At 30.5% G+C, this 23,618-nt stretch overlaps 1 protein-coding gene and 1 long non-coding RNA gene across 3 annotated transcripts in view; both read left to right on the top strand.

The window, feature by feature from the left end:
• The window catches only part of LOC105761315 (receptor-like protein 52), a 169,281-nt gene that overhangs the window by 41,639 nt on the left and 104,024 nt on the right, over positions 1 to 23,618 (top strand). The gene's annotated exons all lie outside the window — the stretch shown is intronic.
• On the top strand, positions 4,248 to 4,920 carry LOC128034928 (uncharacterized). 2 transcript variants are annotated; one of them, XR_008191254.1, is made up of 2 exons: positions 4,248 to 4,422; positions 4,672 to 4,920. It is a non-coding gene; the product is annotated as an uncharacterized LOC128034928 (long non-coding RNA). The 2 variants fall into 2 exon arrangements; XR_008191255.1 differs by having other exon boundaries at positions 4,496 to 4,920.

Genomic DNA, 23,618 nt, shown 5'->3' with positions numbered 1-23,618 from the left:
TGATGCGGTCGTTGAAAGCACCAAAAATATCCTATCCCTAATAAATAATGAAAAAGAATAGTAAAATGGAAGTAGGGTCAAATCCTTAGGACTGGACTTGCAAAATATCATATTCCGTGAAATCCCAGGCAGAGTCTTGCCCAAGACAACCTGCGTTCCTGGAAAAAAATAAAAACAATAACAGAATTAAAGTGTTGGATCTGGAAACGAAAAATAAAATAAAAACAGAATTAAGAATATTGAATCGAAAATTAGAAAAATTAAAAATAGAGTTGAGAGAAAGAAAATTCTTATGGGAGATTCCAGCCTCCAGTTGTCTCGTTCTGCCTTGGGTTCAATCCTCGGCTTTTAGATGATCATTCCCAAACCGAATAAGCCAGTTATAGTGGAAGTGGATGCCTACGACCACCAGCTCCAATGATTTAGACTTACGATTTGGTGAAACCTGACTCTAGCTAACAATCGCTTTTGTGGGATCGTCTTATGCTAGATCAACGCTTCTCAATGGCGAATCCCACGCCATTTTGTCTCTTGGGCTCGCCAACCTCTGACGCAGTAAGCTAACGAACCGACTGTGCAACCTTCCCAAAACATACAAAGCAGCCGCCTTTGCATACGTTGAAAAGCTTACTTCTTAAGTCACACTAAATTGATAACCTTTACTCATCTTTGCTGGAATATGTTTGATTACTTTATCCTTGACTTGTTTGGATGTCAAGTTTTTGGAAGAATTTCAAACATAGCAAAGTTAGAATATTTATATTTGGGTAATAATCACTTGACTTTTATGATAAGCAATTTGATATTGTTAGGTTTTAGTTTCTTAATATAGTAATACTTTTGGCTTCAGAAAAGCAAGTTGATTTCACATTTGATACTTTTTAGCTATTAGGACTTGGGTGCGTGAAGAAAAATCATAAAATTTCACCTTAAATTTACAATTTTTAACAATGACATCAAATAATAAATCTTCCACATGTAAATTTTACATAGTTTAATACCTTCTTTATGCCAAGAAATGGTTTATCTAATTCCTTGCAGGTCAATCTTCAACATTTCTTCATTGCAACTAATTGCATTGGGAGACAACAATCTCTTGGGTCATTTCTTGTCAAAAATGTTTCATCGCCTTCCTCAATTATATTATATATCTTCATTTGAGTGGATGTCAACTTTATGGTAAGTTTATACTTTAATAATGTGGTTAACTAAAAGAGATAATCACAAGTCACAACACAACTAAAAAAATCATAAAATTTCACCTTGAATTTACAATTTTTTTCTGAAAACATCCAAAACTATTTGAATTGCAAAAGTTGAACTGTGTTGGGGCATTTCACATCCACCCTCTACATTAAACCTTTGAAGATGTTAAGATTTGCCTTAGATCACAAATTAGTTAATTATTCTTTACTTCTTATCACAAATTAGCAAAGTTAGGGTCTTGTGAAATAACATTTAACTTGTACCAAGCTTTTTTTACCCTTACCTTATTTGTTTCCAATCTCGGTTAATATAGATGAGATAAATTTCTGAATTGAGAACATTGATGTTTTTAATAATAATTTAATAGGTATAATATCATTTTTCTCTCTCTCTTTTTTAATATTTATTTAATCCTTTTTGTTGTTGTTATTTGTATTATTTATTAGGTGTTTTACTTGAATTGGTGTCACCACCTCGGTTAGAAAAATCATTGAAACACCCTTTCGTTATTAAAATAAGTTATATTTTAGCCTTTTAAGTTTTAAAATTAATAAAATATACATATGGTGGGATTTGAACTCGTACCAATTGTATTAGTAAAACTTTTAATTTACCACTTAGCTAAAACTTCATTTTAATATTTTTAGGCATTTCAAATTTTATTATGCACACTTTAATACTTTCATCAATTGTATATCTATACTATTTATTTAGTGTTTTACTGTGTTAGTGTCACAAGTTAACTCAACACTAACTCAAGATTGATGACAACACCTTAATAAACAATTTAAATCTTTTTTTTTTCATTTTAACATCGTGCATATTACTTGTGTTATTATTAATTAACTCCAAGTTGGAGTCGCCACTGATCCTTCGTTGAGGTTTGATGGATCACCTTGAAAACAATTTTGGTCTACGAATTTTAGTGAGAAAAATGGGTTCGGGAGTCAGTTACATACGAGGAAGGATTAGCACCCTCGTAACGCCCAAAATTGGTACCGAATTGATTAATTAATGTCTTAGAGTCGAATACCGAAAATGCAAAAAGATTAAAAGCAATTTCCTTTTTATTAATACTGTATTTCAAAATAAAACTTGGATAAATCTGAACTGGTGTAAAAGGCTTTCTCGTCTCGAGACAATAGAATGTCATATCCCGTAAGTTAGAATGCGACATTTGAATTCTCGAGAATAAGCTAACCTTCCAAAACTTTATTGAAATTTAGCGATTTTGCAAAATGAGAAATGTTTAGCCATTTTAGATCGATTAGAAAATCGAAACCCCGTAAGTTAGAGTACGATCCCTCGAAGTTCCAAAGACGGCTTGTGACTTGCTTTTAAAATTTTAAAGTAACATATGCTCTTAGAAAATAAAAGGACATTTCGAATTAACAAGAAAATTGAGACCCCGTAAGTTAGGGTACGATTCTCCACACTTCGAAACGTATTTTAAAAACAAAACGACTCAAAAAGTATTTAGTCGATTGGCTTGACAAAAAAAATTTAATAATGATCACATACATTGAAATTTGGCTCATGATACGATAACGAGAAATAAGAGCGTAATTGTATGCATGGCATAATAATACATAGCAAGAATATAAATAACAATGTAAATACAAAAGTGCAAATTAAGGTATACATATATATAGCAATAGTCTCACATCATATATTATGCTAACATTCAAAAGCTAATGAATTTAAAGCCAATTTTGAAAGAAATACCAAACAAATTAACACAAATAAAATATAACAAGTTTTTAAAATAAAATAAAATGAATATTGAAGTTTGGTAAAAAGAATAGGAAATAAGTACTAGGTGAAATATTAATACATAAATGAATTTAAAGTGGATATTGCATATGAAGAAAACTAAAATAAGTAATATGCAAACTAATATGTATACATACATATATATATATATATATTAGTCTAAATAAATAATACATGATAATTTTGGTATAAATAATAATATATACAAAAGTTGAAATAAACAAAGCACATAATGAAATAGGGTTTAAAATATATACATAAAACAATTTAAATAAGTGAAAAAGTAAATAGTACTTGAAAATGAGTTTTAAATAGCTAATATAAATTGATTTAAAGAAAATAGTATAAGATAATTTTAAAATAATTAATATATAAAATACCTTAAAATAAAATAATGTGGCAAAGCGACTTTACATGGATAATTTACAAAGCAAGTTAAAATAATCATATAAAAGTTTAATGTAAAATATGTAAGAAAAATTTTAAAATAGAACCAAGTAAAAGTAAACAAATTTTAAAATAACATAAAAATTATTTAAACTAAATAATACGTAAAAATAAAAATTATGAAAACAGTATTTAATACTTAGTTTGAATTCATTAAAAAATTATAGGATAATAAATAATCAAAAGAATTAATAAATAAAGTTTAAATAAAAATAACAATGAATATAATATAAAAATAAAAATAATGTTAGCATAAATAATATTAGACAGGTTGATAAACAAACAATAAAAATGAATCCATTAAAGGACTATATTGCAATCATGATGAAAATAAAAGTGTAAAATAAGCAAAAAAAAAAGGGCCTGATTGAGGAAAATAATTCATAAAACTAATTAAATCAGAATAAGTATAAACTAATCAGAGGACTATATTGAAATCAAAACAGAGTTACAAGAAAAAAACGAAAATAAAACAAAATGAAGGGCCAAAGTATAATGTGCGAATAATACGGGGGGCAAAATGGAAATATCCCCAGTCCCAAAACGCAGCACTGCAACATGGGCCAAAATAAAATAAAATAAAATGAAATGCGAGGTGAAAATTAAAAAAAAAATAGGATGTAATTGGAACACCCTGCAAATGCGGATGTACCAGGGGATAAATATCACAAAGCTCAAAAACAGATCCCTCAGGAGCGGGTCGGGTCGCGCGAGTTATGGCCTTAAACGGCGTCGTTTTGACGCCTATGAACCCTGACTCGAAACGGCGTCATATTATGTGTATTTAAACTAAAATTTTCTAAAAAAAGAAAACCAATACAGCCTAGGCTTTTTATTTTTTTAAAAAAAGGGTTGTTGCTTTTTCTCTACTCGGGTTTTACCCCAGCTTCAGCCGCCGCTTTTTCACCACACTTCCACCACAGTTTCGCCGTGATCGGTGGTCGGAGGCACGCCGAGTTGGTTTTTTAACCCCCTTTGAGCAGATCTGAAGGCTAGGTAAGCCTCCCTCTTCTCCTTTTTTATTTTTTATTTTTACATACGATTAATAAAAATAAAAAAACGCAAAAAGAAAAGAAAAAATCACCTTATCTCAAATTTTGATTTCTTTTTCTAATGATTTTGTCTCTGTGAAAAACTTACAAATATTTTCTCCCCCTTTTATAACCCCGTATTCAAAATGAAATAAAAACAGAGAAAAAATACAATTTTTTCTTTTCTGTTGCGTTATTTTTGTTCTATTTGCAGGTACTGTGTACGGAGGCGGTGGACGTAGAGAGTACGAAGGTGCACGTGAGGGCAGAGGATTGGCATGCGCAGAGGAGGGTTTGGCTGCTGTGGTGCTGGGAGCCGACTGTTGCTAGGGTATTTGGGCCACTTGGGTTTGGTTTATTGGGCTCTGTAATATTTGGGCTTATTTTTCGTAACTGGACTTTTACATTGTAAATGGGCTGTGAACTATTTGGTTTTAAAAAAAAATTATTTGGTTTTTTATTATGGGCCGGGCAAATTGGGCTATTACAAATTTAACAGGTATAATTTCTTTTTTTTTCCCATTTTCTTTATTAAATTTATACAATCCATAATCAAAATAAAATTACCTAAAGTTTAGGTTGAAAGGTAATTGTAGTAATTTCCTTTTAATATATTTTAAATCTTAAAAGTCTTTCTTAAACTTCTAGAAAATGCAAAATGTTGTGAAGTAAATTAACCAATCATTTTATTGGTTTGCTCTCGTGAATACTTTGAAAAATTAAAAAATAAATTATACATTTCATGTGATAATTAAATGATAACAAATTAATTTAGCAATTCATTAAAGATTCAATTAATAAATAGTTGATTGTTTTTAGAAATGCGATTACGTGACATGATTTGATTGAAAAAGGCTTATGCTAATGTGACGTAATTGTTTCATGCCATACTTACTCTATAATTTATTTACATTGCTATCTTGAATCTGTTTTTATCTAGTCGGAGCTTTAATTATAAGTGTTACTATTGACTAAGTCTTGCATTTTAAACTTTCATTTTGTGTTGTGTAATATTGTGGTTGCAGTGTAATTGGAGGTGTTCATGGGATTGCATCTATCATATTTGATTTTTAACAATAAAATTAGGTTGGGTCGGGCTATCCTAAAGTTGAGAAAGTTAAACTCGAGTTTGACTCATAGAAATCCGAGCCACTTTGTTCATGAACACTTTTAAGCATAATATTATATGCATTTTTTACTTAAATTGTGAGTCAATGGATGTTGTGTCTAAATCCTTTGAATCAAAATTTTAAAGATATTGAAAATTTATTAAATTCAGTTATTCCTCTCTTTATGATTTGCCTTATACCCACACCAAACCTTAACCTTATGGTAGAAATTGGCTTCATATCTTGGCTTTTTATCCATCATGTTTCTTTGGTTCTTATATTTGTTCATCCACAACTATTGTTTGGTATTTGTCTTGAATTAATCAAAGTAATGATTTTCTTTGGTTCTTATATTTGATGGTGACCATTATGTGGTAAAATTTTCAAAAGATGTGTCTATATATCTTGTTTGTTTCATATATTTCAAAACTTAGAGATTGAGATAAGAATTAGTGAAGAAGGAGATAACAATAAACACAATCTAAAAATAAAGAATATAATTTAGTGTTTGTGAGAAAACAATCTAAAACTATTTCCATTCCTTGTAACTTGCACAAAGAGCTAATTACGGTAAAAAAATATTTTTTAAATATATATATTTTACTTTATTTTAGCTTTTCAATCTTTTAGTTTCTTAATATAGTAGTATTTTTTTGGATCGATCCGTATAAACAACGAGAAAATAAGAGTAGAGAAGATAAAACACACAAATATTTACGTGAAAAAATTTCTTCAATAAAGAGGACAAAAAATCATGGACAAAGGAGAATTTACTTAATGAGCAAAAACTAAAAGTGCACAAGATGGAGATAATCTTAATAAAAAACCTAAACCCCTAAACCTCAAAAAATAAAACACTCTAGCTAAAACTCAAAATTCCCCTAAAAGCTCACGAAACTCTTTCAATCTTAAAGATGAGGAAGATTAATCTTAAGTGATTATTCTAGGTTACAAAGGCCCCTTCTATTGGCTAAATTTGTATATTAAATATGACTAAAATAGCCTAGACTAGTCAAAGTTTGATTACGAAAAAATAACAGAGTTTAACTAAGAGAAGAAAATTCGATTAAATTGGGAAACACATCACCACGTCGTTTTCTTCTCATCGGGACATCGAGTGCTATGTCGTCGTCTCTTTCTTGTCGTGACGTTGTATCATAAATACGAGGCACACTCCACAAATCTCCACCTTGATTCGTATTTTCACATACCTCATTTTTTGTACCCGTCACAGCCTACCTGAACCTTTGCAAGAAACTAACCAAGTCAAAATTTGTATTTGAACTTTGAAAACTGAAAGACTCTTAATAGCAAAACCAATGTTTAACCTAAAAGAGTCAATTTTCTTATACCAATGTGAGTTGACTCTGAATCCATAATTTTTCAAGGAAATTACTGCTACACCAGTCACAATTGAACCTTTGTAACACCTTATACTCGATCAGGTTACCAACCCAGACTATAAGGTCTTACAGCTATGAAATTTTAACATTTTTCATAATTTATTTAAAGATAATCAAAATAATTCATCATCAACCATTTCCATGCTTTTCAATCAATTTTGGACCTAATTCAAGCTTACGAAACATTTAAAACAAACCGGGATCAATTCTAGGTTAAATTGAAATTTCTATGAAAATTTGAACAAACTGTAAAAAGGGGTCACACGACAGAGGCTAGTCCGTGTGTCCCCAAACACGCCCGTGTGGCTACCCCACATGCCAGTGTTCTCAGGCCATGTAACTAACTGTGATCATGTGAAAAAACTTTCACCTAAAATCAAACAACCATACGGCCGTGTGGACGACCATGTGTGGCACACAGTCATGTGACAGCTAGTGTCCTAGGCCGTGTGCACCAAAAATAACTTCAAAACCAAGATTTTTCATCTACCATTTTTATAGTTTGAAGCCAAACCATTTTCAAGCATTTTTACCTATTCAAAACACATTAAAACATGCCAAAACATAATAAAATCATCCAACCTAAATGTCTAACCAATATGCCTTCAATGGAACCTCAATTTGAATCATAAACACCCATCATCCAATCTAACATGTACTACAAGTAAATTCTTTCATCCTTTAAATGCAAAATAACACATCAATATTCAATCATATTCAAATCATCAAATGTTCATTCAACTTATCATAATATCATATCTTACCATGACTAAATTAATCATTCTTCAAACACAAAGCATTTCAAGGTTGCCTATTAACCTAAACTACCAATACAACCATTTAAATGCATCTAGATATCAACTTATGCAACCACTATCACAAACCACAACTAACCAAGTTACCAAATATGATTTACATCAATACACAACCATAATTTCAAGTGTCCATGATAGGACCAAAATACTAATTAATTTACATATCCAAAACCCTATTTACATACCGCTTATAATCGGGCCAAAATTAACGAATAACTACCGAATGAGTTGCCAGATAGTGTGATCTCCAATGACTTTCCAATCGACAACAAAAACTTGACAATCTACAAAGACATACAATCACATAAAGTAAGCTTTCATTAAGCTTAGTAAGTTCATAAATCAAAACAAGACATACCTATTAATCCAATTATAAAACATACAAAACATGAAACCAACAACCCTTACCATAAATCATTGTTTCAACTTTCCAAAACACTTAAACCTAGAAGATTCATCAAAATATAATGTGTCAAATAAATATCTACTGAAATACAAATTAACATATCATCTCATAACATTTTTCTTTTAATAGTTAATTATTTTGCCCAAATATTAATAGTAAATTCAATTCGGATACACAGAAGGATAATGCTCATACAAGCTAAGATAAGGACTTTAGCTGATGCATGATGCTACTCACACAAGCTTCAGAGAATCCGCAACACATGTAGGATCTCAAGCCACCAGTACAGTATCCTTCACTGGTACATAGTACCTGTTAAATATACACTGGCTCAAAGCTTGCTAAATAACCACTAGCTCAAGGGCTACTAAATAAACACCGGCTCGAGGCCTGCTAAATAACCACGGGCTCAAGGCCTGCTAAATAAACACATGCTTAAGGCCTGTTAATAACCACCGGCTCAAGGCCAGCTTTTCCGGTATATCTCATACTCACTTTATTGATTTCAAAACATATGCAATGAAAAAATTTCTTTAGAGTTTTTAATTTTGAAAATCATAGTGGTTCATCAGTTATACCGACTTTGTTAGAAATACCAATTAAAATATTATGTTTGCAAAATAAAAAAATACCAAAATTAATGTCCCAAAAACAAATTAAAAAGTCCGAAAGTCCGAAAAGTTCATAATAAGTAAAAAAATTCTTAAAGTTTAAAATGTCTAAACTAAGCTCCGGGGTCGCCGCCAAGTCTTAAGTTTGAGGGTCACTTGAAACGTATAAAACAAATGAGTGAGCTAGAAGTCTAGTGTGTGACTTGGCCCACTTACAAAATTTATTTATAATATGCACATATGCAAATATCAACACAAAACTCCATTTATTCATAAACAAATATCACATCAGAACAAATCCTACCCCCATCCGTTACACACCCGAAGAACTCTTATTCTTATTCTTATCTTGAATCTGTTTTATTTACATTGCTATCTTGAATCTGTTTTTATCTAGTTGGGGCCTTAATTATAGTGCCACTATTGCCTAACTCTTGCATTTTACGCTTTCATTTTGTGTTGGGTAATATTGTGGTTAGAGTGCAATTGGAGGTGTTCATGGGCTTACATTTATCATATTTTATTTTTAACAATTAAATTAAGTTGGGTTGGGCCATTTTAAAGTTGAAAAAATTAAATTTGAGTTTGATTCATAGAAAGTCAAGCCACTTTATTTATGAACACTTTTAAGCACAATGTTATATGTATTTTTTACTTAAATTGTAAGTCAAGGGATGTTGTACCTAAATCATTGGAATCAAAATTTTAAAGATTTTGAAGAATGATTAAAATTATTAAATTTAGTTATTCCACTCTTTATGATTTGCCTTATACCCACATCAAACCTTAATATTATGGTAGAAATTGGCTTCATCTTGGCTTCGATCCATCATTTTCTTTGATTCTTGTATTTGTTCATCCACAATTATTGTTTGTACTTGTCTTGAATTAATCAAAGTAATAATTTTCTTTGGTTCTTATGTTTGATGGTGACCATATATGGTAAAATTTTCGAAAGATATATCTATATATATTGTTTGTTTCATATATTTCAAAACCTAGAGATTGACTTAACAAGAAAGATGAGTAATAGTGAAGTAGGCGATAAAGGTAAACACAATCTAAAGATAAGAATAGAAGTCAAGTGTTTGTGAGAAAACAATCTAAAATTGTTTTCATTCATTGTAACTTGCACAAAGATCTAATTACGATATAAATTTTTTCCGTTTTCTTTTTAAATATATTGCTTTAGTTTATTTTAACTTTTCAATCTTTTAGTTTCTTAACATAGTAGTATTTTGGGGGGGGAGATCGACCTGTATAAACAGCGAGAAAATAAAAGTAAAGAAGATCAAACATACAAATATCTACACGGAAAAATTCCTCCAATGAAGAGGACAAAAAATGATAAACAAAACAGACTTTACTTAATGAGCAAAAACTAAAAAAGTACAAGATGGAGATATTCTTAACAGAAACCCTAAACCTAAAAAAATAAATCACTCTAGCTAAAACCCAAATTCACTTAAAAGCTCACAAAACTCTCTCAATCTTAAAGATGAGGAAGATTAATCTGAAGTGATTATTCTAGGTTACAATGGCTCCTTTTGTAAGATAAATTTGTAAATTAAATATGACTAAAATAACCTAGACTAATCAGAGTTTGATTAGGAAAAATAGCAGCGTTTAACTAGGAGAAAAAATTCGATTGAATTGGGAAACAAGTCGTCACATCGTTTTCTTCTCGTTGAGACATCGAGTGTTGCGTCGTTGGAGCGTTGTCTCTTCCTTGCCACAATGTCGTATCATAAGTACGAGGCACACTCCACAAATCTCCACCTTGACTTGTATTTTCTCATACCTCATTTTTTGAGTCCGTCACGACTTATCTGGACCTTTGCAGGATACTAACCAAGTCCAAACTAGTGTCTGAACTTGAAAAGTAAAAGACTCTTAATTGCAAAACCAATGCTTAACCTGAAAGAGTCAAATTTCTTATACCAATGTTGAGTCGACTTTGACTCCATAATTGTCGAGGAAATTACTGCTACACTAGTCACAATTGAACCATGAAGAATATATAGACTGTTGGTCTTTTGACCTCTCATCAAAATGAGAGCTTCATGAAATTCCTTAATGTCGCTTGACTAAATGATGATTCTACAACAGTTTGAGTCTAACATACTCAAAGAGATGAGATTCTTCCTTAAATCAAGCACATGTTTGACATTTGATAGTGCCCTGGCTGTCCCATCGTGTATCCTGATCTAAATGGTACCAACACTAGTTATCTTACAGGATGAATTATTTTCCATAAGCACAACTCCACCATCAACTTAATTGTATGTGGAAAACCAGTCCTTGTTAGGACTCATATGGAAAGAACACATTGAATCTAGGATCCACTCGGACGTAAACTTAGACCTTTCGATTGTAGACACCAACAACCAATCATTACCCTTGACTTCGGCCATATTAGCATCAACTACTTCTTTCTCCTTGCTCTCAGCAACCCTCCTATTTTTATTTTACAGTTTATAATAATTTGCCTTAATGTGACCCAACTTCTTGCAGTAATCACATACCTTGTCTTGATTCCTTGACTTTGATCCAAACTTGTTTCTCGCAACAAACACTGAGGGTTGCCAACCTGACCTGCTACTCGAACCAAACTCATTGTTGAGTTTGTTTTTGCTCAACAAGTTTCCCTTCACATCCTTGAGCGAGAGTTTATCTCTACCATAAATCAGGGTCTTCCTAAAAGACTTATTTGAAGGGGCAAAAAGTACAGTAGTAGCATAGTCTGATCTTCATCATCAATATGAACCTCGATGTTCTTCAAATCATTCAAGAGAGAAAAAAAACTCACTGATGTTATCCCTGATGGACTCATCTTCTACCATACAGAATGTGTATAGCCGCTACTTTAGCACCAAATGATTAGGAAGAGACTTTGTCAAGTATAGGGTTTCTAACTTTCTCCATAAGTCCGCTGCTTTTTTTTTGTAGGTCATTAACCCTCAACCACTTATTAAGGTAGAAGAGACCCTTGCCATCTCACCTAACCTTATGGTTAGATTTTATATATAATATTAATTAGTTTTATAAACTTTTAGTTCCTAAATATCTTACTTTTGGCTTTAAAAAAACGTGGGATAATTCAACACTTCTCTTGGATTTACATTCATTTTCTCCTCACCAATAACACCATTGATAGTTTCCGTTTCTTATACCGTAATCAACAACTTCCTTGGTTCTATACTTGAGTCTCCTAAATTAGGAAAAAAAATTCATTGGTTGATCAAAAGATTTAATGATTTGTTGAATGTCATGTGGCGTGGTTTCCGAGTTAATTTTTCAAAAATATGTCTGTATGTGCAAAAATGTTTGTTTTTTTTTTTTCCATGTATCCATATAGTAATGGCTTGGTTTATAAAAATTTTGACCTATTGACTTATTTGGTCCTTTAAGTTTATAAAAAGTTATTTTAATCATCTATTTAATTTTTGTTTTTGTTTTTGTCAAATTATTTCAAAATGAATAGAAAAGTTAACATCTATTAACTTTATGACATGACATCCATGTGGCGTTCACGTGTATGCCACATTAATGATTACTTAATTTTTTTAATTTAAAATATTTAGTAATTTTTTTGAATTTTAATTTTTTTAAAATTATTAATTATTAATGTTGCAATCCACATGTAGTCAACAAAGTTAACCTCTATTAACTTGTATTTTCTTTAAGTAAAATTATTTGATGATGAGAAAAGAGTTAAATTTTACATTAAATTAATTTAAGATTAGAATTTTAATTTGCTACCTTTTGAAAACAGAATATTGAATCAGGCAAGACTTCTAACTAGCTGTTTCTTCTACCTACTAATTATGTGTTGAATTAGTTGTTGCTCAGCCATAGTCGATATTATTGAATAGGAAAGAAACAGCGCACATGAGTTGTAGCTTTTTTATTACAGAGAAACAGTTCATATTATATGTTTCAGACATATATCTACCCGCATTAAAATTAAGGTCAGTTAAAAATAATAATAATAAATTTTGACAATTTTAATTATATGTTTCAGGTGAAATTCCATTAATTATTCGATACTTTTGATTTAATTTAAGATTATAATTTTAATTTGGTACCCTTTTGAAACAGACTAGACTTGTAACTAGCTATTTCTACTACCCTTTAGAGTTGCCTTATTATTTACGTGTTGAATTAATTGTTGCTCAGCCATAGTTGATATTTTTGAATAAGAAAGAAATGGAGTGCATGACTTATTTTACATATGTTTATCTCTTTTATAACAAACTGTTAGGTATAATTTCATTTTATTTTTATTTAATATTTGTATACATTTATGCAATCTCTTTTTATTTTAAGTAATGGAAATAAAATTTAGTTTAGAATGTAGTAGATTCTTTCGATAGATTAAAACTTAAAAATTGTTCTCGTGCATCTAAAAATGGTTAGAAGTAGTGTAGTACCAACTATTTTTATTGGTTATACACAACATACATGTATTACATAAAATATGTAGTTATTTTGCATTTTATATTCCAAAGAATCTTCAAATCCTTAATTCTAACTCTATTCTAATTTTATCTCCAAGGCCGAATTCAAACACCACCACCTTCATTGCAATGGTATGGAAAGAAAGTTGAACCAGGGTACATGAAAGATATACTTGGTAAAAAGACAAGAAAGTTGGAAACAGAGTTTGAATCACTATTATCCATTTGGACGATTATTGACCTTTCTAGTAATCAATTCTCGGGAGAAATTCCAAAAATACTTGGTGAGCTTCATTTACTTATTGTCCTAAACCTCTCCCATAACTGTTTAATAGGTCCTATCCCATCATCTTTAGGTAATTTGTCAGAGCTTGAATCATTAGATCTCTCAACAAAGAAACTCGGAAGGAAGAATTCCGACAGAGCTAAAAAATCTTGGATTCTTAGAGGTGTTAAACCTTTCTCAAAATAATCTCAAGGGACCCATTCCTCGAGGCAAACAATTTGATACCTTCACTAATGATTCCTACATTGGAATTCTGGATTTATGTGGTTTGCCATTATCAAAAAGCTGTGATACTGATGAGGAAACTCCAGCCAAATTTGATAGAGATGATGATGATGGTGATGAATTGAATTGGAAATTTTCTATATTGATGGGGTATGGATGTGGGTTGGTTCTGGGAATGAGCATGGGATACATTGTATTCACGACAGGAAAACCATGGTGGTTGATCAAGATCGTCGAGCGAGTTCGACAAAGATTTGCAAAAAGGTAGAGAAGCCAACTCTTCGGTGAGGTCAACAAGTTGCAAACAGAACAGAAAACTTCGTAGCTTGGTGGTATGCAGGCCTTTTTCTGTAGCAGTTTAATATATTTTTTGTGTGGGTGCTTTATTGTATGTTATGTAGTATGTATTATGTTTTCTTAGGTCCTCTCTCATGGCAATGTTCTCTGATGTGTTTTTGCTAGCTGCACTGGTTTGTATAGTTTGTTTTTCTATCTTTTTAATAAAATTGATATTGCTTAGTAAAAAAAGAAAACCCAAAAAGTTTCAATAAGGAATAGATACTCCAAGAATGGTTAACTTATTCCAAAGAGTTTGTCAAGAACGAAAGGAGGTAAAATAATGCAAAATTATATCTTTGAAATGAATTTGAATCATGGTTTTAATTGCTGAATACATGTGTTCTTTGTTTTTAACCTGAACCAGATTTGTTGGATATATATTTTGTGAGGTTGATTTATTACGGAAGAGATTTGGAATTGAATTTATAAAAGAAATTACTTGATTTAGATCAATGTAAGTGTTTTTGTGAAATTATAGATATCACCATACTCATCTATTTTATATATTTAATTGGATAAATATATTCAGAAATTATTTCTAAAATTAGTAGTGGAAAATTTTCGACAACTTTTTCTTACAAATTATTATAAAAGGATTTCTCATATTATAAATTTGATTTTAGATAATATTTGATGTATCATTGGTGCATAAGTTCTTTGCACTCTCAGTGAATAATAACATGATACATCATTATTAAATAAACTAAAAATTAGTGAAAACTTATAAATGAATACTAATACTTTTATTGAAACATAATTATCTATAAATAAATGCCAAAACCCTAAACAAACATGAGACCCTAGACTTTATATCCTAAACCCTTAAACTCAACATCTTAAATCCGAGAGTTATTAATATTTATTTATAATAGTTAGCATCAAATATTATATTTTCTCAAAATATATAATTAATCCAATGAAAAGTATAAAAATAAGTGCACGGAAATCCAGTATTTGAAATAGCTATAAATATCTTCAAGTCAAATGTGTTAAGTAACAAAAGATATTAATAAGTAGTAAGAAATCAATCAAGCTAACAACAGAGTTGTACGCAAAGTTTAACTTTTTGTTGTAACTTCGTGTGATAAATTTTTGAAACCATGTAATTGAATCTTAAAATCTTATCAGTTAAGTCTTTTTGTCAGTTTAATTGTTAATTTAAAAATAATAAGTGAATCTAATTAGAAGTGTTCATAGATTAAATCGAACATAGGTTCGGTTTCAAAAAAAATTCTAGGCTAGGGTTCGGCTTGGCCAAATAGCCCATTACACTATTTAAAAGATAGTAAAATTATGAAAATTTAATTATGAAAATATATAAATATAAAATTATTTTTATTTTTTAATAATAAAATGGGCCTAGTTCAGCTGGCCCAAGGTTAAAAACTTAAGTCCAAGCCCAACCAATGAACACCTTTAAATCTAACATATAGAATATTTAAAAGCACAAATGTAGATCAAATTGTAAATATGTTTGCATCTATTCCATAAACTACTTGAATCTAACATGCTAAACATATATTTAGAAAATGAAAAGATTCTTAAATGTTATTGCCGTTGTTTTTTAATATGTGATATCAAAGTTATCCATGTGATAAATACATACATATTTACAATTTCAACCACGTGTTTTAAATATGTTTTACATCATATCCAAACCGACATTTAATGCTCAAATTGATAGCTAAATTGGCGAAGGACCTGGTTGATACAATATTGATAATTTGAGGATTTAATTAGAATGTATACAAGTTTAGGGTGCAATTTAAAATATGAGTAATAGTTTGAGATGTTTGGTGGAATTAATCCTAATTGCTTCTACTATCTAGGGTAAACTATAGAATTGGTCACCCAACTATGAAAATTTTTAATTTAGTCACTAACATTTTAGATCATTTCTATTTTGTTTTCTCACATTTTAGATTATTTCTATTTTGGTCACTCTTCGTTAAATAGTTAACAATGATGTTGCCTTTTCTAACTGCTATAATAATACATTTATTCTTCAATACTTATATATTCTATCAATTTAATTCTAATTCAAAATGATTCAATAAATTTAACCCTCCATATTTACAAATTATATCAATTTTATCTTCAAACACATATAATTAAATATAAATATATTTCAACACATAAAACTAAATGTTGATAAACTTATATATAAATTTGTAAACCACAAAACTCAAAACCCCAAAAACTTAGTAAATTTGTTATTTTTATAAACTTCATTCGTGATCATACTAATAGTATTATCAACAAAGGAACCAGATTTTTCCTACCACCTAGCAAATAATTAACAAAAAAAAAAGGAAAACGAAAAAGCTTCGGTAAACCTTTTTCAAATCATCATCTTTTGCATTCTTGTTAACTTGGAAAATCGTGTAATAATTTGTACCTATCTCTAAGCATAAAATTTATTGTAAAATTTATCTTCATCTAATTTGTTTACAATTTATTTTGAAAAAGGTGTAAAATTTTCAGGTTTTTTTATTTTTCTAACTTGGATTTTAGATTTATTTTCAATTTTGTAATATTTTAATTTTTAGATACATATATTTTTATAATTTATAATTTCTTTTATATTTTAAAAAATTATATAAATTTCATATATTTTCTTTTAAATTTTTATTATATTTTTATAAAAAAATAGATTATGGCATCCTAAGAGTGTCATGCGTCCTATATTTAATATTGTCACCAAAAAAAAAAAAGCATCAAAGCCCTTGACGGAATGAAAATTTGAGTACCAACTTGGGACAAAAAAATCATAAGTACCAACATAGGAGAATGTGTCAAGTTCGGGGGGCTAAATGCATATTTGAGCCTTATAATTATACTTAAATATAAACACATATAATATTATTCAGATAAATATATATATAAATAATTATATTTGTACGTTTTCATAATATATAATTTATATTTAATTATATGTGTTTAAAGATCAAATTGATAGAATGTGTAAGTATTGAGGACTAAATGTGTTATTTATATCAATTAGAAAAAGATCACATCATAAATTTCATTAACCATTTAATAAAGAGTAATCAAAATAAAATGTCTAAAACCTAAGTGATCAAAATAACAAACAATTTATTTGTTCTTGCTTTAATTAACTGAAGTGATAATTTCTAATTTTTTTGGGGATGATTATGAGATTTTGAGTGACATATAATGGGGACCAATGTAGGCGGGTATCTAATCATACCTCTACAACTATGAATTTTGTGATTTGATATTTTGTGTTTAGTGCTAAAAAATGCCTACAATGCTAAAAAAAAAAATTTAATGGCTTGCTAGAAAATGTTAATAAATTTTGATAAATTTAATTATATGTTTGAGGTGAAATTTCACCTCGAAATTTTATTTCTCTCGCGTTTATTAATTTTTCTAAGAACAACTTAACAGGTATTATATCATTTTGTTAAATAAAACAATGAATAATTAAAATGGAAAGTAAGGTAAAAAGTTGAAAAGGATAAAGGGTGGAAGCAATGGAGAGATGAAAAATAATTCTGTGTTTGGCCCAAACATGAATAATGCAGTCTTAAAATAAGATTTCTTGTGGAAAGCTTGTGTGAAATAAATGGTGAAAAAGGAGGCCACTTTACAAATTCATGTTTGAATGGAAGAAAGTGTAAAAGGCAACCCAATAATGTTCAACGCATGAAAAACGCCAATGTAGGGAAAAGTGGTCATTCTTTCAATTCATGTTTCCAATGGGGTTAATAGAAAGAATTTAGGAGCAACCGTGAAGAATATGTTGAGGATCTCCATCAAACACGTTTTCATTAAAATATATTTTAAGTTGAAATTATTTATTTATGTTTTACATATTATTAAAATTGAGAATTTGATTTCAAATATAAAAAAAAATTAATAGAATTTGGTATAATTATTGGTTATTCTACATAGTTTAAGCCATCACATCAAAGGAAAATGAGAGGAAGACATAGATAGAAAGAAGGGGCTAAAGATTCCTTGTTGATATTAAACAATGCATTAATACGAATTACAAAAGACCTTGACTTATACAATTGAGAATCATGTCCTTTTCACACTATAAAAGTGTTTTTATGAAAGAATAGTTCATGTTTTATTTGTAAAAGCGACCCTACGTAAATTTTTTCCTTTGTAAATTAAAATTAACTAAAAGATTCAATTTGAATATAAAACCACAAGTAATTATAAATTTATCGGTAAATTATACCAACAATCACTCAACTTGAGGGTAACTGACAAAACAATCACTCAGGTTTCAATTCTGTCACACAATTTTCGAAAAATAACAAATCAGCCACTAACCTTATTAAAAGTACAAATACGTCACTTATTAACATTTTCCATTACTGTCTTAATAAGACCACTGATGTGGCAAGTTAACTAGCTGATGTGGCCAATTAACTTGCACGTTGGTGAAGCATTGGAAGGGTCAAGGTTTGACTCGGGTTTAGGGAAAAAAAACTTAATAGATGGGTTTAGGGTAAAAAAATAGAAATTGATTGTGATTAAGGGGAGGAGGAAAAGAAACTCGATTAATAGGGTTCTAGGTTAGAAATCTATTGGAGAACTGATTAACAAGGTTGGTTTAAGGTTAGAAAATCCATTAGGAAATTGATTAATAGGGTTTAGGGTTAGAAATCAATTGTTTTTTTTGTTTGGGGAGAAAAGAAGACAAAAAGGGAAACTTATCAGTGTTTTTGGTTTTTAGCCACATTGGTTAATAGAAAAGAAGTTGCCAATGTTGTTACATCCGCTGTAATGGGTAAGTTTCTGTATTTGGTTTTTTATTTTTTGCATTTAGGGTTGTCTAGATTTAAAAGTTGAAAAATGTTGCATTCAAATAGGGTTTATGCCAGATTTTGGTTTCATTTGTTATTAAAGTCCATGACAAAGTTTGATTTCATTTGTTATTCACATGGGGTTTAGGTCTGGTTATTAAAGTGAATGGTAGATACTATGTATGGTTTGCCATATGCATGATACTATGTATGTCATGTTTATTGTTTGTATCAAACTAATTTAACTATTCAAATATGATTTATGAGTATTTTAAATGTACATGGAAAATATGTTTATTGTTTTTATCAAACTGAATTGTAGGATTGGATTTTTGTAACTTATTGTCTGCCATTTGCATACGAATTGCCTTAGGAAAGAGACAAATTCGTTCCTATTTTTATGAGTAACAGTATCAAGTTTGGTTATTGTTTGGTTATAGAGAAATCTGTTCCTAGTTTCAAATATGAATTGGATTAAATTTATTCTTTAGCTTTTATATTGTATTGGTTATTGTCTGTCATGTTGTATTAAATTGTTTGGTTGTTGTCTTCCTTTATTGATGTTAAATTTGTTTGGTATCTTTAATTTATGATAATTTTAATGAGACTGAAGAAGAAATGTCTAATTTTGATGTGTCTGTTAGTGATGTATATGATAGTGATTTGTCTAATAGGATTATGGTTAATCTAAATGGTTTAAACATGGATGATATAGAAGTAAGGGAATTGTGTGATAGTGATGATTCTGAGAGGTTAAATAATGCACATGAATATGACTCAGATGGCCTAAATTGGCCTAAGTTCAACCTAGACAATGACATGAGTAGTCCTAAACTAAAGGTTGGAATGTTATTTAAGTCCAAAGATAGTCTAAAAGAAGCTGCCAAGTAGTATGGTGGGTTGAATAGTTATTTGATTAAGTTCCCAAAAATATTATCTAAAGAGGTTAAAGGCAGTTTGTAGTTCAAAATGTTTTTGGTACAGATGGGCCTCTAGACTAAACCCTAGTGACTCTACTGACCAGACTTGGCAAATTATGAGTTCAAACCCTAACCATATTTGCTCTCAAGTCTATAAAAATAAGAATGTAACGTCTGCTTGTATAGGTAAACATTATAAAGAAAAGTTCATTGCTAATCCTGATTATTCTTTGACATCATTGCAACAAGATGTCAAAAAAGATTTCCTTTGACTTGTCTCACTAACCAAATGTAGGAGGGCTAAACTTAGGGCATTTGAATTAATTGAAGGAGCTCATAAGGCACAATATGAGAAGATTTATGAGTATTTGTTGGACGTTAAGACCCAAAATGAGAGAGCAACAACAATCTATTATCTAGATAACAGGTTGTTTCAAAGAATGTCTGTCTGTCTGCAGGTATGCAAAGATGGCTATAGGGTTGTTTGTAGGAGGATAATAGGTTTAGATTGATGTTTCATGAAGAGCTACTTTGGTGGCTACCTACTGGAAGCTGTTGGAATAGATGCAAATAATGACATCTATCCTATTGCATATGCTACTGTTTAAAGTGAAAACTAAGCATCATGGCTCTGGTTCTTGGAGTTGCTCGCATTAGACTTGGAAATTGTGAGCTCATACCATATATCTTTCATGTCTGACAAACAAAAGGTAATACTAGTTGATTTGTCTACTTGTTTTTATGTTGTTTCTATTTAGGGTTTATGATATGTCAAAGAATTAAATTATTTTTCTTCTATTTGAAGGATTTTTAGAAAAAATATATCTGTTGTTTCCTAATGTAGAAACAAGACACTGTCTTAGACATCTACATGCAAATTTCAAGAAAGTTGGTTTCCTAACAAAGAAATTGAAAGATTTGCTTTGGAAAGCTGCCAGAGCAAGCACTCCAAGGGATTTTGAGGATCTCATAGCTGAACTGAAGAATACCAATCAACATGCTTATGATTGGTTGAAGGAAAGAACCCTACTCACTGGTCAAGGTCCCACTTCTCAATTAGGAGCTAGTCTGACATGTTGGTGAATAATATTTTTGAATGTTTTAACAAGGTAAACCCCTATTTTTTTTATGTTACTAATCATTAAGGACATGCAATTCACTAATCTTTTATGTTACTTACTAGTAGGTGATATTGGAAGTAAGAGGGAAACCTATTCTGACCATGATGGAAACAATTAAGACCAAGATTATGTTGTTTATTGTTAAGAAGAAAGAAAAAGCTAAAAAAATTAAAAGAATCTTGTGTCCAAAGATCAAGAAAAAGCTAGATGTCAATATCAAAGATTCACTGAGGTAAATAGATAATTTTTTAATATATCGACGCCTTTATTCTGCCTTGTATATGATAGCTGGTGGGGTTGATCACATGTTGTTGGACCAATACATGTATGTCTTTATTTTGCCATTTTTTAATATATTTATGCCTTATGTATGATTGTTGGTGGGGCTGATCACATGTTTTTAATATTATTTTAGTGACTATTTTTTAGGTGTTTTCCTTCACATGTTGGTGGAGATAGGTATCAGGTTGAATGTGATCCAAGTAGTCAGCATGTGGTGGACCTAGTTGAGAATTCCTACTCCTGCAGGAATTGGGATCTCATTGGCATCCCTTGCATGCATGGAGTGGGTGTCATTCATCTAAAAGATGAGTTCCCAAAAAATTATAAACAAACTTGGTACACAAAGCAAACCCAGCTTGCCATTAACTCTAATTTCATAAGGCCAATAAGCGGTCCTAAGTAATGGGCATCTATGTCAAACATGCTGTCAATACTGCCTCCTACACTTAGAAAGCCACGTGGCAGACCTACTAAGGTGAGAAGGAAAGAATCTGATAAACCACAAGCAATAGAAAGGTTGACCAAGAGAGGGGCGAAAATGAGGTGCAGTAAATGCAACAAAAAAGGCCACAATAAAAGGAGTTACAAGGAGAAAGTTGGCAAAAATTCTAGTAAGTCATTTGCCTTTGCTCCATTATATTACTTATAAATGCAATTTTTTTGATGGATTTCACTTATTCCTTTAGGTCAAAAGACACAAATTTGGTGTTCACAACCAAGTGGTTGCCTCAAATCAACAAGAAACTACCCCAACTCAGAAGGAGGTTGCCCCAACTCACCAACAAGATGCTGCTCCAAGAGGAAATCTTCCATTCAAAAGGAAACCAACCACTATTAGATGGATGCCTTCTACTCAAGAGTCATCCGTGACAGACCAATGATGACATTGTGAATAGGACGTTCTTTTGTTAACTTCTTGAACTTGCCTAAATTTTTCTACACCTATACCTGCTACTAGTGATAATACTCGAAAATGACATACTTTTATGTGTTAATTACATATATATATTGAGTATAATACCACTAATTTGGGTTGTTTATGCTTTTTTATCTTATAGGGACTAAATTGAAGGTAAAAAGAAATTTAGGGGTAAAAAACGTGAATTTAAATACAAAACGGGTCAGCATGCAAAATAGGGAAGAAGTACTGCTGAAAATACAAAGTGTAGAAGACTTGGGGTAAAATTTCAAAGAAGAGATTTATGAACATAAGACTTTGTATAAATTTAATTTTATTTTTAGGATTATTGTTAGAATTATTATATTGTTTATATTTAATTTCAAATTATATCTCTTAAATATTATCATATAGAGTTTAAATAGGAACAAACTAGATTTTTTATGTACTATAAATAGGGGATGGAGTGACATGAATATTCACTCAACACTTTTGTAAAAAAAACTCCTTCCCCCTAAGGCTCTTAGCCTTTTTGTTTCTTTTTCAATAAAATTCTATTTCATTAAAACTTGTGTTTTTTTCCCAAAATGCATGAGTCATTAAACTTGTCTAGCCAAATGTTATCAAGATTCCTCAAAATGAGTTCATTAGGCTTAGAACCCGTACTTAATCCTTCTCAACGAGTATTCATCATTTCTCCGCATTATGGGACTAACGCTTCCATCCATGTCCTTCCAAAAGTAATATTTTCATCTTGTACAAAGGCGGCCGCTTTGTATGTTTTGGAAAGGCTCACAGTTAGTTCACTAACTTACTGCATCAGAGGTAGTCTAGCCCAAGAGACGAATTCGCCATTGAGAAACGATGATCTAGTGTAAGACGGTCCCACGAAAGTGACGGTTGGCTAGAGTCAGGTTCCTCTAGATCGTAAAGCTATAACATAAGTGGAGCTGGTGGTTATAGGTGTCTTCTTCCACTATAACAAGCTTATTCAGTCATGAGAAAGATCACCTAAAAGCCTATGATTGAACCAAAGGAGGATCGAGATAACCAGATGCTAGAATCCCTCAATTGAAAAATCCCTTTTTCTTAATTCTACTTCTTTTCACAATTACAGTTTCAATTTATTTAATTTCAACTCGTCCATACTCTTAATTCTATTTTTTAAAATTTTTTTTCCAGGTCAGACATTTTTCTTGGGCACGACTATGCCCAGGATTTCGAGGAACAATAAGCTGTATTGATCCAATCCTTGAGGATTTGACCCTACTCCCCTTATGCTATATCTTTTTGTTATTTAGGGTTAGGATATATTTGGTGCTTTCAACGACACACCAACTAATTTCTTAGCTTAGGCAGATTATTTTTTGTAAATTTGCCTATGATTGCTACTGTTATCTAAACTTAGGCATATAGCCACTGAAATATTTTGTAAAGTTGCCTACAATTCAAATATGTTTAATTGTAGGCGAATTTGGCAATAGTTTGCCCTTAATATATGA

The sequence above is a fragment of the Gossypium raimondii genome, chromosome 11 (genome assembly GCF_025698545.1).
Source record: "Gossypium raimondii isolate GPD5lz chromosome 11, ASM2569854v1, whole genome shotgun sequence".
In the NCBI taxonomy this organism is placed as follows: domain Eukaryota; kingdom Viridiplantae; phylum Streptophyta; class Magnoliopsida; order Malvales; family Malvaceae; genus Gossypium; species Gossypium raimondii.
The sequence above is the reverse complement of the archived record's forward strand: the minus strand, read 5'-3'. Positions and strand labels throughout refer to the sequence as shown.